We start from the raw sequence: 17,669 nt of genomic DNA, 5'->3' as shown, positions 1-17,669 counted from the left end.
AAAATGACATTTCGCAGCGACTTCAAGGGCCTGGCACCGCCGTGGTGCGTCCAGGCACTCCCAGCATCATCTCGTGATGGGCGACCACTCCAAATACTTGTCTTGCCAAGCCCGTTCCAATGATGTGCTTAAAAATCATGTTTGTTGCATAGAACAAAATCAATGGCCGATGAATGGTACTCGAAAATCGATTTTTCACGTTTCAATTTCGTCGATAAAACATAATTGATTAGGAAATAAGAACACTTGCTCGATACCGAGTGAAGGGAACCAATCCAATTACATACGTAATGGATTACGTGGAATTAACAAGCCCTAAAATTATCTTGAATCACCGATCGGAGAAATATATCACAGAATGGACATACCTTGGGTTTTCACAAATTAAATACTCCTCTTGCAATCACTCAAGAGATCGTTCGTCCGTTTGACATTCGGGAGTTGAATCACAATTCATAGTCCTATTTCTCTTGAGAAAGAACGATTTTTTTCTCCGTTAAAGAAACGATGACAAAACAACGTTCTAAAGACGTGATTCTTATTCACGTTTAAAAATGATAATTGCCCTTGGCAGTTATCTAAGAGGATCGTGGGCTGGGATAGCCTACATGGGCGAACCATGGTACTCTCATGCATCCTCGTTTTCCAACATGAACAATAACCAATTCAAGTCGAACAGGAATGTATAGACGCAAATCCTGTCGGAATAGGCTTTGGCGATACATTGCTCCATGATCTTCTTTCTCGTTGTAATGGTTGTCTCACGATTTTGCTTTCAAGTGGCAAGTGGCAACCGTATCCTAATAAGTGTGTGCCCTTGACCTCAACTATCTTGCCGATTTTAAGTTTCAAAACGGTATTTCAATATCCTTTCAATAAATATTCGTCGTCGATGCTCATATCGGTGACTACCAATTATTCGTCGTTGTATTTCGACAACTAAATATGTGACGTTGATGAATATTAATGCCAATTAACATATGTTAATCCTCATGTGTTTTGATAAGCAGGCATATGTATAGTGAAACTCCGTACACGTGATTGTCCAACAAATGAAATATCTTTCATATGAATGGTCTTTATACAGGTTTCTTTTTTCCTAAGCAAAATTATTTGATGCTTAAATTAATCTATATAATTAACAAGTGGGAGCATTTTAATCATTGAGAGTGATATAGGGAGTTGCGGGCTTGATAAGTAGGTAGTCCTTAGTCCTCAGGTCCTGGCCCCCGATGCGGATTTAATTTCTGGGTTCAAAATTGAATTTCTCCAGTGTACACGACTAAAGGTTGGGCTTTTCCCTACTTACCAGGCTCAAATATAGTTAGTAAATTTAACCTGTACTAGTTTTTTTTCTTTTTATTTTTTTAGAGAAAACGACGTACATGGTTCCTGAATTTTAGTCTAATAGGCAATGTTATTCCTAGAATTTGTTTAATGTGGTCCCGAAACAATTAGTAAATGTTAAATATAATTCCTAGACGATCTTTTAAATGCCATGCTTTCGTTAATTCAAGTTAATGTAATCTACTAATATAGCTTTCAATCCGTTAAGTTTGAATGTTCGAACAAAAAAGAAAAACAAAAAGAGTTACACGTGAATTATCTAAGTACTATATTCATATCAAATCAGAATATAATAATCTGCGCCATCAAATAATGATGAACAACTTAACACCCTAATCTTTTTTTTTCTCTTTTCTAAATGGATAAAAAGATAGACATGCTGACTTACCCTTTTTAAAAATTCAATTTACCATCTAATAATCCATGTCATCAAACAGCATTTGGCTAAAGTTCAAGGACCATTTATGTCATTCTCCTTTTCCATACACTAGTTTTTATGTGCTTTTACAATTTTATGTAAATAAAAGCACCTATTTATCACACGTCATCGATTTGTATTATGGTCATATTTTCCTACTTCGAAAAGAATTTTTCCCTTTAATCGGTCTTCTAATTGGTAGGTTATTAATATGGACATCATCTATACTTAAACTTAGTCAAATTCACATATACGTAGCCATAACTCTCAACGTTAATTGGAAGCATGGTTGGAGAAAAATACAGTCCGTTCCACTGCCTACGGAAAGAAAAATTCTTGCATCAGCAGTGTCTACTTATGATCATCTACCTTATTGTCAGACATTTTATATATGGAAATAATTTTTAACGGTAAGGTACATTTATTATAGTCACAATTATACTGACAAATAATGGGTTTCTATTTTTGGCAGTAATCACAATTAGCACTATTAAAGTAAAAAAAGAAAAACTTTTTCATAGAAGATGTAATACCGCAAGGTGCACACCAAGAGAGGAGCTGGCACAAGAGCGATTGTTTAGGGCTTGCATGACAACGATTCTGATTCCAAAAAGTGATTATGATTAGAATTATTTTTTCTAATTCTGTTCCTGGGATGAGTTTTAGAGAATCCGATCGTGCTTGGTAACTATACAAAATTTTTGTTCCTTGAACAGAAACGTGTTTAATAATTGCATAAAATTTTTGTTCCCGAAAATAATTTCTCTTCCCAATTTTTGTCATTTAAGTCAAATAATTACATAGTCACTTTGTTAAATTTCATCCTAAATTTTGAATTACTTGAAGATTAATTTATATTGATTCTCTTATCCAACATATTGCATATCGCATATGATATTTTTTCATGCTATTCCGTCTAATTGTCATGTTATAACTAGTCATTTTAAGTTTAAAAAAGGATAGACCATGTTAGGTTAGTGTGTGATTTCAGATTAGCTCGGGCCTTCGCAGGCCTGTACCAAATCACAACGAAGGAATATCAAATTTGATATTAGTGTGATCGATGGCATGTGTATGTGTACTTGCAATGGAGTCGGCATCGGTCTTTGAAGAAGGTAAATCGAGAGCCTTATCGAACAATAGGGAGAAACCGTTCGATTCTACGCAACCAAAGAAATCTAGGGTCTTGGGGTTTGATTATGTAGGTGTTTTCACCGATGCCCTTTTAGCATTGAAGTCGATTTTTTTTTTCTAAGCGTGTTTCATGCAAAATTATAATTCATTTTTAAACCTATGAGGTAAGCCAATGCTAACTGTTCACACATGTTGTTTTTGTCCTTTTCCAAATTTTCTAAAATGTGACTAAGTCTAAAGCACTTAAACCTAGGCAAATCACAACCAATGAAATCAAGTGCGCAATTAAGGAATCGGGACATTGATAAATTGCATCATAAAAACCTAATGAAGCTCTAAGGGCTTAGAGAAATGTGGTTTGGGTTTAATTTCAAAGGTGTTTATGATTTTCCTAAAAAAGAATAATCTATGAAATTTAGGGAATCTAGACCCAAATTTATGAAAATGAGGTCAAACTAGCTTAATCTAAGCTTCTTCTATTTTTAGGGATTTTCTAAAGTTTTTCTGATTTTTTAGAAGTTTTTTTCCGAATTTTTTTTTATTTTTTTATTATTTTGCATATTTTTCTTTGAAAATGAGACCCCGTTATATTTTAAACCAAGTGAAAAGTGATAAAATAACTAAAAGGAAAAAATGAGAGATGTGTTCTGTTTTGTGATTTTTAAAAGTGAATCTTTTTTCGGAACCAACTTTTTTTTGTTCTTGTTTTTGCTCCAAAACTATTCCCGAAAACAAAATTAAAATTAGAATCATTTACGTTATCAAACATAATTCTCATTATTTTTTATTCCAGGGAACAGAATCAGAGAATTAGAATCATTACTATGCAGGCCGTTATTTGCTTATGTGGGAGTAGGTTAATTTAAGTGTATTAGGCAGTTCAAACGTGGCTAAGAATCACGATCACGCCCTTAATTTTAGTTTATATTCCCTACTCAGATAGAGAAATGCTGATTCACCTCCGACCTAATAACCAACACGTGCTACATAATTAACAAGGGAAAAAAAATCAAATTGATTTAAGTCAGTTTCAGACAAAATGGTCCCCGACCTCCAAATGGTATGACAAGAGGAGAAGACATGACCCCTTTTGATTTAAAAACTTCTTCATGATTTTAGTTTGTGAAGATTTTGTCTCGAGGGATGAAGTTTTATTCGTTGAATGCTTGGTGATGTGTGCAATGATGGTTTCAAGTTTTCATGTCATTTAGCGTCGATTTTGACCGATTCGAAAGGGTTTTGGACTTTTAGAGAAAAAAAAAAAAAAAGGTTTTGGACTTCGTCCAAGATGTAAAATGGGTTGTGGAAAAAAAATTGAAAAAAAAAAAACGAACAAAAGAAAATAGAACAAAAATAGCTACACATGATAAAGCAGGACAAGAATTGAAGAGAGAGAGAGAGAGAGAGAGAGAGAGAGAGAAGCATATGCACGACAACAACGTAAGTGCTTGCGAGCTAATTGCTCGTCTCTTACCGACTCACTCGTCCTCTACTTGGATCTCTACTTAACCTTATTCACGGCGTGATTTCATCTACTTTGTTGTCTTACTAACTAATAAAGTTTGGCTGTCCAGTTGAAATGGACCTTCCCACGAGGCATGAGCAATGTGATGTAAGTTGATGATGATTTGTGGCTAGTGAAATCCTCCAACGATGCCAGATTGTGGAGCAAGAAAATCCCGAAATCTCATATAATAAGTTTGTACTTTGGATTGTAGCGTAAATGAAGAAACACGAGCTAAGCTCATACTATTCTTGGCTGATCACTAGGGAAATGAAAGTGGAGATAATAGTAGATTAATCGATTTATCTTGTTAGGTGGATTTTGATTATGAATGATGATGAATTGTCATGTAACTATGGGAATGAAATCGAGAAGATAAGGTTGATTCTCATGAGTTGATGATGGAGAGAGTGATAAGGATGAGTGAAATCTCTATTAGTCGATTGATTTCTATACCTAGAGGCTAGAGGCACTTTGCTCGGACATCCAAGACCTCATTGGATTTCCAAAGATGAAGTTGAGAATTGTGATGGGAAAAAGAGAGGAATATGCTCTCTACATTACTAAAAGAAGAGTACAAGACCCCAATATACGTTGGGTGTGGCATACTCTCCTCTTCGACAAGAAAGTACGGATGTCCTACTTTTGTAACTAAGGATTGTAATAAAGAGGTGCTGGATGCTAATTATACTTAAATCTTTTGCCAAATATAGCTTTAGTTTAAGGGTAAACCTAAATAAATCTTATGTCTTGATTTCTCTCGCTTTTATGCTCTATTTAGTTATGGTTGTGCGTCAAATCTAATTAGATTTAAGTATAATTAATGGAAGTTACATTAACTTAACTCTAATAGTAATCCTAGTATGATCTATCAGTTACCATGAAATTAGCAGTAGCCTTTGAATCTTGGGACGCCCAAGCACAAGTTTTGGACATTATAAGTTTGACTTGAACGGTAATAAACCGTGCAATTCCATTTGGAAATGTTCTAAGATAAGATCTGCTGTTTCGTTCAAGAGATGTCTCTTGCATGAAATGGATTAGTGTTTTCACAAATGATTATATCTAAGGGTACAGTTAAAAAAAAAAGGACAAGCTGTAAAATTCACCTTCCAACTAAGCTACGCAGAAAAGGCCCACAGCAAGATTTCTTTTCTTTTTTTTTCTTTTTTTTTTGGTGAATGTGTCATGCTGCAAAGCATCCATGACTAAATGGTTAAAGTGCACCTAAGGACATCTCCCAAGAGCAGGGGATTTCGCGATATTTGCTATCTTACTAGGTTCAGCCAATATAGCTGTTCGGATTACAACGTCACATACAATCTTCCTTGATCTCTTTTAACATATTTCTCTTACCTCAAACTTTTCTTGAAATTCAGGAGTTCATGAGAAAATCACAAGTAGATTGCTTCTTTTGTGATCTGGTGGATTTGTTGTATCCTGCAATTTGATTGTGCCTTAATACAGAAGACGCATAGCGGGGGTAAATATCACTTTAGGAAGAGTGATTACAAGCCTCAAAGTCATCGTTTATTATTCATACTCGTCTTCGGTCGTGATTGCTTGACAGTGCTTGGGAGGGATTATTAAGAAGGAAAAAAGAAACGAAATCAACTAGATATTCATCTAAATCCTCCAATATTTTGGAAGGGTTTAAATCTGATCGATAATTTCAACGAGGAGGATGGAGGGATTTGAGAAGGAAAATTCTATTCCTTTCTATGCTCAACGTGATGTTTGGGCAGGCGAAAGGGTCGCAGAGAGATGAACATGGGCCCTGAAATTGGAAGAAGAGGGCTGAGAAAGGCCAATGGGCTGCTGAGCGGCATTGTGCAGCTCATCCGGCAAAGGCTGGGCCGACTCAGCGCCTGGCTAGTGCGGCCACGTACTTGGCTACGGCCAGGTTGACTCTGGACGTGACACGTGGTCTGCCCTAGGTAGGCAGGCTGCCACCTGGTCCTTAATTTTTTTTATCTCAAAAATATGTAATCGGGTTTTTGAAAAATAAGAAAATAAAAAAAAGCCCAAAACACATTCATTTTCTTAAATAAGAGCTTAAAGTTGACGTTGTTTCAAAAAAGAATTTGAAATAGACATTATTTTAAATAATGACCTAAAGTGACTTATCGGTCTCAAAATATGGCCCGACTCACCAGTTAGTAGGGATATTTTGGTCAATTATTATTTTATTATTTGATTTTTCCTTTTTTCAATTTAAAAAAAAACTAAAAGTGAAGAAAAAAGATGCCCGTGGCCGCCGGCCCAATGCCGGTGGGCGGCGGCGATGGCCGTTGAGGTCGCCGGCACCTCGGCGAGGGCCCGCCCACTCCCATCTGTATTTTCCTTTTTTTAAAAAAAAATTAGCATAATTTAACTAAAAATTAGGTTAAAGTTGTATTTTGATGAAAATACCCTAATCGATTGAAATATTTAGATCGGACTCTCATTTGAAATATCTACTTCGACTTGATCTTTTTACAGCACCTATTGTTTTCCACATAACTAAGAAAGTTTAAAATAACCTATTCACCCCATCTAGATTATATTATTAGCCCTAACATTCTCTTCCTTATTAATAAGATTAGCTACTGTTCTTGGCTCATCTCAAGCATGTGGCCCTCCTATTTCGCCTCTTTTCAACCATCTATCTTCTCCAATGTTAATATTTTCCCATGTCCCAACTGTCCACTTACTTGCCATCCGAAATTGTCTCCTTGCCTACAAGTAAGCTCTGCCGGCCCCAAGATTGTTATTCAATGTCAATTTGCAAAATCCCTACTTCGATTTTGTAACAATCACCAAGACTGTTTACCTAGCAAAGCTCGGTTAACGGTAATTAAGTCTTTAAATCACAAACATCCACTATCTTTTCTCATCTTCAAAATATCTCATTTCTTCCAATGTATCCCTGAATGCAACTCGTTATTCTTCTGGTTGCAATTCTTTGTTCTATCACTTTATAAATCGAAGTAGGGATTTTGAAAATTGATATTGAATAACTGCTTTCAATAAAAAAAGACTTGCTCGCTTTTGAAAGTAGCTCCTCTTTCCATGCTTCCAGCTTCATATTTACTCTCTTTGGAATCCAACTAATCATTTGCTTCTTAGTTTCCCCCAATCAAAAGGAACACCGAGATACTTTCTAGTCTTGGCAATTGCTTGTACTTGTAGTTCATTTGCCATATTTGCTCTGAACTCCTGAGGGCAACTCGCCCCTAAGGAAAATTATTGACTTGTTTAGAGATTGATTTCCTACCCTGAAGCAAGCAATATTGGTGTAAAGCACCAGCCAGATTCTGACATTCCAGTATTCTTCCATCTAGAGAAATGATAGTCATCTACAAACAAGAAATTTGACAGAGTGGGAGACCATCTATTCAGTTTCATCCTTGTTTTGAGCCTTCCAAAACTGCCTCTTTCATCGATAAGAACAAAATGTTCGCAACGAGTATAAACAAGTATGGAGAGAGAGGGTCCCCCTGTCTTAAGCCCCTGGAAGGTTGGAAATAAGGGAGAGGTTCCCCATTAAATTTTACGCTAAAGGAGACTATTATTAGACATTGCATGATCCATCGGATCCATTTTTCACAAAAATCCATTCTTCGAATGCAAGCTTCCAAGAAGTTCCATTCTATGAATAGTAATCTTGTCTGCTGAGGCTTTTCTCCTATCTTTAAGGAAGGGTTTGCATGCATATAGTCTCATTAAATGAAAGATTTTTTTATGTCAAATTTGAATTAGTAAGTAGTGGTCAAAGAGAGTGCAGAGTGGACAATAGGAAAAGTTTCACCTTATTCCAGAATCATTCTCCTAGTCAAGAACCTCAAAGAACGAGTGAATACGGCAGTTGTAGTTGAGAATGTTATGCTTGCTCTGGATTGCAATAAATAAATACACCTGTTATAGGCCTTCCTCATACCAAGTTTGAAAACAGTTTGGATCTTTTTCTCCTCTTTTTGACCCTTAGATGATGAAAAGCTTCCTGAACTATCTATATATTATCCTGAATTTGGCGCCCACTTACAAACGCACTCTGCTCTTGTGTTACTAAACCTGGTAACCCACAGTTTCAGCCCATTTACTAGAACTTTTGAAATGCAAAGTCGCATAAACTGAGAGGACGGAAATGATGCAAAGTCTCGGGGTTTGGATTATTTGCGTTTTGTTCAGCTCCGTTTTCATACATCCTGAGGCAAAAAAATTCTTACACAGCTTTGAATACTTCAAACTTTACTTCCTCCCCATGAAATTGCAATTTTTCTGCGTTAAACCCATTCGGTCCGGGGGCTTTCAAAGCACCCAATTGAAACCCCCTCAATAGTCACCTCTGCTGTCAATTACTGATTCAAAATCTCTTCTATCATTGTAGGTATGCAATCTAGCACTGGATTGAAAATTTCTGGGACCTACCGAAAGATAAAGCCCCCTAAAGAAATTAATGGCCATATCTTGCAACATTTCCTTGTCTCGGATCGAATTCCGCTTAACAGATTGCAACATAAAAACCCTATTCCACGATCTTATTTGGATTGTTATAGCATGAAAAAATTTCGTATTCTTGTCAGCCCATTTCATCATAGTATTCTTGATCTCATTCCCCAATACATTCCTCTTGCCTCCATAAAATTTCAATTTCCTTTTTTAGTATCTTCTTCCTATCATTATCATCCTACATGGTAGCTGTATTTGTGATATTCTGCGGTTTCTATTGCAAGAAAAGGATTTTGTCACGCCCCGACTCTTGAGCTTGCGACATTTTTACCTTACTCGCCTCGGGTGATGAATGATAGCGTCCCGGGTAGGCTATCGACCTATAAATTACGGCGCATGTAGAACGTACAACTCTCCCAGGCAATTAAAATCAGTGGAATAGAATAGTAGGAAAATTAACACGGTTAATTCACAAAAGGCAATTTCATTTAAAAAGCCGGAGTAGAAGAATCTTAACCCCTCTGAGCTACTGAAGACTTATACAACCCCATTCTTCGGGGCGGCTCACTAAGACCTCAAAAAGACATATGGTCGGGTAGGGTTAAACCCTCATCTACTTCTAAAAGATCATACAACGATCTTTGCCTTAACGTCCACGAACTCCATCATTGCCTGAAAATGGTTAACAACGACGGAGTGAGAAATTAATCTCGGTGAGTCAACGCCTAAGCCCGGCTAGGGCGTTGATTCACTCAGACGTCCTAACAAACGGTCACATCAACACAGAACAGATATTTCAACAACATGCAAGCTTACTCTCTAGGCTACACATAATGCGATGCGGACTCGACTCAACAATCAACCAATCAACCCAATTCAATCCATTGCAACACATCACAGCACTTGCATGCACAGGACACCACACGTAGTCCATTTATTAACAGATGATGCCACATGGCCCGTCACACTAGACAATTGGTGCTTTACTGGCGGGACCAGGCATCGTCCCTTACTTCAAGCGACGGCATCCGATAATCCATGTGACTCCGCTCGACTAACCAGAAGACAATGATTGTCGATACGGCACGGAGCTAACATGAATCTTTAAAAGGCTTCGGCCCTTCACAAGTTGCGACCGGCAAACGAACATGCATAAGACAATGGCTGACCGAAAGACAAGAATTGTCGGAATTATCCCACTATGTGACCACTCGGGCACTTCAATAACCAGCCAGTTCATTTCTTGGGATTAAGTCGAATGCTCATACTCGCATGTTCAAATACTTGGCCCAAGGTCGTTTTCGTGCAAAACCATGCAGTTTGATCTCATACGTGGTCACATGAATGTGCAATTTATATCGACCGACACACCAAGCAATTCAGGGCGATTAATCTCTAATTGGACCTCCACGGCAATCAACAGCCAAAATTGGCATTCATAGCCAACAATTTATAAATCAATTAGTCAATTGCAGCCAGTCAATTATTAATTCCAATTTCAATTCCAATTGCGCACTCGTCTTTGACCTATCGCTCGCTCGCGATCAATCAACACAATCAATCAAATCAACCAATTCTACTCATCAATTAGCCACAGACAACTTAGCTAATTAAACTAATTCTGAACGCAATTAGTGTCCTAACTAAGAGTTAGGGACTAACTCACAAATTTAATTAGCTCGGGCGGTCTCAACTCGAGCGGCGACGACACGAACTCGGCTCGGATCGGCCATGACGATCAGCGATCCTTACAAATCCCTCGGCACAAACTTTGAATTTGATCCGGAAACTTGGCCCGCGCTCTTGGATACCGGCCCAAATTATCGGCCTACTTGGCCCACGGACCTAGCACGCGGCTTAGGAATAGTGGCACATAGGCCCGGACACACGGGCACACTTTCTTAGCCACTCGGCCCAGGAGCTCGACCAACTTGGCCCGTGAACCTAGCTCATAGCCCGGGCTCTCGGCCCACTCGGCCGGCCCACTTGGCACACGGGCCTAGACACTCTGCCCACTCGCTCGACACACGGCCCGGGCTCAACCGGGCACATCCCGGGACCGAAGCGGTAGGCCATGGCTGGGACAGAACGGGCGAGAGGGTAGGGACGACGGGGACATTCTTGACTCCTTGAGGCAGCGGATGGTTGAGGTGTCAATAGGAAAGGCTGATGGGGGTTTGAGGAAGTGTTGGGGAACGTTGTTGGTGGCTCGTGGTGGCCGGAGTGAGGCGGGACGGCTCGGAAGAGGCTGCTCGGGACAGAAACGGGGAGTCCAAAATAGAGCGGAGGTGATGCAGGGGTGAAGCTCGGAAATTAGGGATTGTTTGGAGTTTGCTTGGTGACGTGGCGAGTGATGGTGGCTTAGCGACGTCAAAGGATGTCTAAGGGTGGATGGCTGGAGGCGGTGGAGCAGCGCTGGATAGTAGCTGCGAACGTAACCGAGTGAACCGGAGCATGGCTTAGCTTTGGAGGTCCGCCCACCTTCGGTGCCCGCTTGGGAGCTCGTCGAACGGCGGTTGAGGCCGAGGGATAGTAGAAGGTAGCGTACGGTGGTTGGTGGAGGCGGTGGTGGTGGATGAGGGTGGCCGGAGCAGCGAGCAAATGCCGCAACCGAATCAGGCGGGGGTAGAGGCGAAAACAGGGCGGTGGGCGACTTGGGCTCGCGGTGGCCTGTCCGGCGACTCGATGGGCGTGCAACGGTGGTGATGGTGGTTGACGGAGCAAGGGGGAAGTGAGGGAGGTTGGTTGTAGCGAGGGTGGTGGCGTCGCGAGAGCACAAGGGAGGAGGAAGGTTGTTCGGGTGTGAGGGGGAGGAAGTCGTGCGATAAGAATGGGGGTGGGCGGACTAGTGTGAGAGAGAGAGAGAGAGAGAGAGACTTTGACTGGTTGATCGGTGAGTGGGCTGATTTGACCGAGGTGGGGCCCACCAGCCAACTCACCATTAAGGAATTTTATCTCATATGCATAATATCCGAGGGTGAAACAGTCTTTTGATAAATCGGGACCGATCGGATTTTTGGCTCAACCGATTGGGAATAAAATTTGGATTTTCACGGGCTAGGTTCGGTCCGAAAAAAGGCTAGGCACGAGGATTAAAATTCTAAATCGCGGTGACTACGATTTCGAGACTCAATCGAAATTGAACGACCAATCGGGAAACGTCCAAATATCGTCACTTATGTCCTTTTGATCCAAAATTTTATACCAACTTGAATTCAATAATAATCCTTTTTATTGAACTTGGGTTCTTAACGGACTACGAATTTCCAGGGCGTCGCTGATTCCCCGCTTGCTGTTTGAAAATCTTCTTTTGCTCCAACTTAGCGGTTCCAATGCAACTATATTGAGTCTACGCGATAAGTCATCCTCTTTAATAATGTTAGAGGACCAAAATTCTTTGACAGCTTGTTTATATTTTGGGTCTTTGTATCGGAATTCTTCAATTCTAGATGCCTTTTTCCTTGTAACTAGTACTACGATTAAAGAAAGTAAAATTGGGATATGATTAGACCTAGTGGCAAGGCATGCATATGCCTTAGCTTCCGGAAAATCGACTCTCCAATCAATGTTACTAACCACTCGATCCAGTTTTTCTTTTACAAAGGCTTCCCTACTTTATTTTTAGCCCATGTAAATGCACACCCCTTGCATGATACCCATTAAATCACAAGAGTTAAAAAAAAATCTCCGAATACTATTAATCTATAATATTCAGCCCTTCATTTTCTCACTTTCTCCCAATGGTAAAGAATTTCATTAAAATCTCCTAAGCATACCCAAGGAAGTATATTGTCCCTACGGATATGATGGAGGTAGTCCCAGAACTGAACTCTCTCTTGGTAATGATTTGGTGCATGAACTAAAGTAACCCTCATTTTCTTCCCTTGTCCAACAATCTCAAACATATCCACATACCAAAAAAAAAAAAAAAAATGAGGTGCTCTCGACTTCTAGGTGTAACTGATCATCCCAGAATCCTGCCAAACCCCCACTCATCCCCACTGGATTCACCAGAAAATGATTCGAAAAATTTAAATGTCTCCTAGCAAAAACTTAGCGCATAATTAGGAGTAGCTTTCAGATACATCGGGATTCACTTGATGGTAGCCCAATGTGCTTGACTTTGATTGGGTTGGTATTTACTCACCATTCCAACTGCATAACAAATACCATATCTTGCACACATCATAGCGTACATCAACTTCCAACGGCACTCGCATAAGGAACACTTTTCATTCTTTCTTGATTTTGCAGAGTCTTGGGATACATCCTGCTCTCAAACCTTTACCTTTTGTAATATAAGTATCGATGGGTTTATAGCCTTACATAAGAAATCATTCAAGGACCTTATATATGTAAGTTTCTTGCGAAAAAGACAACAGCCTTTTCGAACAATCTTAACTCCAAAAATGTACGTAGCTTTACCCATATCTTTCATTTCAAAATTAGAATATAGCCAACTTTTGACTGTCTTGATAAACTCCATATTGTTTCTAGTAATTAGTATATTATCAATGTATACTGAGAAGATCACAAAATGACCTTTGAATCTTTTCATATATACGCCATTATTTTCATTAATCATCTCAAAATCATATGCCACTATGGCATTATGAAAGCGTATATACTATTGTCTTGAAAACTGCTTTAAGCCATATATCGATCACAAAAGTTGACATACTTTTTGTTCTTGGCCTTCTATAACAAATCCAACCAATTATTCCATGTAGATTTTTTCTTGTAATGCTCCATTGAGAAAAACAATTTTTGCATCCATCCGATATAATTCAAGATCTAAGCTTGCCACTATTGCCAAAAGGAGAATTAAGATAAACCTTACCATAGAAGAAAAGTATCTTCATAATTAATTTCCTCCTATTGATTATATACCCTTTTGACACAATGCAAGCCTTACATCTCTCAATTGAGCCATCAGCTTTTCACTTTATTTTGAGAACCCACTTGTTCCCAATGGTTTTGCGTCCTTTTGGAAGATCAACCAATTTCTAAACTTGATTTGATCTCATTGACTCAATCTCTTCTTCCATTATTTTCATCCACTTTTCCTTATCGGGTTAAAATAGAGCTTCATTTACATTTCTTGGCTCATCCTTCTTGTGGAGCGACCATGAAAGCTTCCCCTTCAATCCGAAAGCGTCGATGGGTAATGCTTTTGCTATTTAATCATCGTGGAGAAGATTGTATTCTAAGTACTTCAATCTCCATTACACTCCCACCCAAATCGGATAACAGCATTGTCTCATCAAGTAGTTGCAATCGAGACCGGTTCGTACTTAATTTCCCACTTCTCATATTGCTCCCACTTGAATCATTACATCCAAATATCCCATTATCTCCATCTAACGTCTCAAATAGGGAATAGTATTCACCTATTCGCCCTTTCTTGGTAAGTCATTCTCTAAAAATGTGACGTCCCATGATTTAAATTCAATCACACTTATGTTTTCTTGCTTGCCTATGAATACATACCCTTTTGAGTAGCTTATGAATGTACTCTTTTTGCATCTTGGACTCTCCTCGTGAGTATAGGCAACACAACCCCAAGGTATAAGAAAATCAAATCAGGTTTTCGACCTATTCATAACTCATTTGGGGTGAAAGTAACTGACTTTGAAGGCACACGATTAAGCACATAAATGCTAGTCAACAAAGCATCATCCCAAAAGGTGATAGACAAATTAGCTTGTGCCATCATAGGCCCGATCATTTTTATTAGGGTTCAGTTTCTTCTCTTTGCAATACCATTTTATTGTGGAGTGTATGGGATAGACAATTGTCTTTTTATTCTTTTTCACCACACAAATTTCTAGAGTCATCATATTAGTATTCTCAGCCTCGATCGGATCTTAATACTTTTTTTTATCTAATTGATTTTCCACTAAGGTCATAAATTTCTTAAAACAACTTAATACTTCAGATTTATGAAAAATTAAATAGACATATTCGAATCAAGTGTAATCATTTATAAAAGTAATGAAATAGATAGCCCCATGCTTTGCTCTTACATTCATTGGACCACAAATATCCGTATGGATTAATTACAATGGAAATTCAGCTCTTATTCATTTTTCAAATGGTTTTCGCATTGTTTTCTCCACTAGGCATTACTCACAAATATGCAAATCAACTTTTTTCAATATTGCCCATCAAGCCCTCTTTGGCTAATCTATTCATACATTGTTAGCCAATATAATCAAGTCTAGCATGCCACACATTCATATCGTTATCACTAGAGTTGGAAGATCTAAACAGGGAATAACAAACATTCACATTACTGATTTCAATATGCGGTACTATAAAACCATCTATAAAATAACCTAAGCTATAGAAAGTTGTACCTAACAGCAAATCCATGCCATTGTCATGAAAATTCATACAAAAACCAAGTTTAAGTAAAATCAATATAGAAAGAAGATTCCAACAAATCTTTAGAGCATACATTATATTGTGTAGGAACAACGTGCGACTACAACGCATGATCGCCTAGAAAATGCCAATTCTTTTAACTTTTAATGCGGAGTTGTTCCCCACATAAATTCACTATGCTCCACGTGGAATTCGTCAAAAGTCCACAAATGTATTTATGTCTTTGGCTACATGGTCTGTGGCCCCTGAGTTTACAATCAACAAAGAATGAGATTTAATTAGAAATATTAAACTCGATACGTAACTAACACTTGTAAGCGTATAAAGGGTTTCTACTTTCTTCGACTCGCCATAGTCGAGAGCGAAGTGACCCTTTTTGCCACAATTATAACATCATCCTTGAAATGTTCTTCTTAAAAGGCCGTTTCCTTTTTCCATGTTCGTCAAACTTCGGTTTCTTGCCGGATGGTTTCTCTCCTTTACCTTTCCATTACCCGAACCAGCTAGGATGCTTGTGCTTGGAGCCCGAAGCTCCATGTGAGCTAAAACCAGCAAAATACACGTCATTTTATGGCTTAGCTTCCAAAAGGCGATCCTCCTCCAGCTCAAGGTGGCGTATAGCATCCTTGAAGGTCTTGATATTCTCGTTATGGGCCAGGTTAACTTTCATATGCTCCTAGCTATGGGGCAAAGAACGAATCTCTGCCTGCACTTGCTGCTCATCAAATAATGTGTGACCAGCATCTTTCAATTCACTGATCATGTTTGACATGTGTCTCAAATCTTGCTTCATATTATGCCCATGTGGCATCCTATATGTATTGAACCCGATTGTAAGTTTCCTCGGCTTGGTGATCGATGTATGCATAAACCTAGTCTTTAATACATCCCACATCTCATTAGCACTCTCAATTGCCCGAACTCATGCATGGTGTCATTATCCATACTATTCAGCAATGTAACATGAGCGATTGAGATCTTTTTTTTAACCCTAAGCAGCAAAGGCATCCTTATCCCTTTTGTGCTATACAATGGTTCCATCTTCGGGTTCTATCATAACCAAGTTTAGAGCCACAAGTGCCTTTAGCTCTTACAACACATACTAAATTTTCATATTCTAGATCTCATAGTCTTCATCGTTCAACTTCTTTACCTTATTGAGCTCAGCCACGATGTTCTTTAAAGTTGTTGCCATTGTGTATAGATATAAGGTTATTTAGAAATTTTGCAGAATTATTGATGCCTAACTTTTATGGACACGTTTTACACTAACTAATTACACTAACGTACAATTTCACATAAGGACTTAGATTCGAAAGTTCACTAAGTTTCCAATCATCATATGAGGATCCTCATTTGAAATTATCATTAATATAACCATTTAGGTTAAATTGAGTTCATTAAAGTCACTAAAACTTTATAGAACTCCCCACTCAACTAAGACAATATATTGCTTAACTATATATGAAATGAGTCACATGAAACAATCTTAACTAGATATTTCATGTAAATATTCACATTATGACATCTGCAGAAATATTCACACACTCTAAAACCTAAAAAGAATAAAACTACAACATCATTTGAAATAACGTCGCTTTCAAAAATAGGAAATGACTCCACAAACATGTCATAGCTAGGAAGATCATTTAGTCTACAAGGCTCCCAAATACATGCTCTCGGGGTACCCATTGGTCTATGCCAAGGCGCATTTTGCCCGCGCCAAAACTCATTCAAAGTAAGGGTCGACGTCTTTGCCATCCCATATTCATGTACTCAGCCAGGAACCCGATCCCAAACCTCTTATAAGAACAGGGGTTGGCTTTCCACAAGCGATCTATGACCCCATGTCATATCACGGGAAGGGTGGTCCTCGGGGCTATGACCCTCATATCATCTTGCATATGACAACATTTTCAAATGATTTCTTGAATCATTTCATTGACCCTTGTTAAATGTGACATCATGTCTTGACCATTCCAGCAGTAAAGGGCTAAAGCGTTCCTTAGCTATAGGAGTCTTTCCTCTTACTCTAGTCCACTTGGTCTCATAGGGGTTTGCAGCATCCATGACATTGTTCCCGCAACAAATGCAGACAAATGGAATTATTTATAATCCATGATGCATAGTATGGTAAAATAAATATACCACATTGTAGGAAATTTCGATACGAACACATTGATACCAAAAACACCCCAATCGGAGCCCATACGCCCTCATACAAGCCCTGATAAGATTCTATTTTTTTTTTCTCTTTTTTTTTGGTGAATGGGTTACTATTTTTCGGTTCGGGTCAAGGATCGGGTTGGGTCGGGCTGCCACGTTATAAGCCACGTAGCCTGCCATGTAGGCAACGATGTCTGCAGCTACATGGCGCCACATTAGCACCATAATCCTAGACGGTCCGTCGTGCGCCGCATGTGGGCGCATGAGGCCCACGCGTAGACA

This window comes from Rhodamnia argentea, chromosome 6 (assembly GCF_020921035.1).
Source record: "Rhodamnia argentea isolate NSW1041297 chromosome 6, ASM2092103v1, whole genome shotgun sequence".
Taxonomy (NCBI): domain Eukaryota; kingdom Viridiplantae; phylum Streptophyta; class Magnoliopsida; order Myrtales; family Myrtaceae; genus Rhodamnia; species Rhodamnia argentea.
This window is presented reverse-complemented; position numbering follows the sequence as displayed.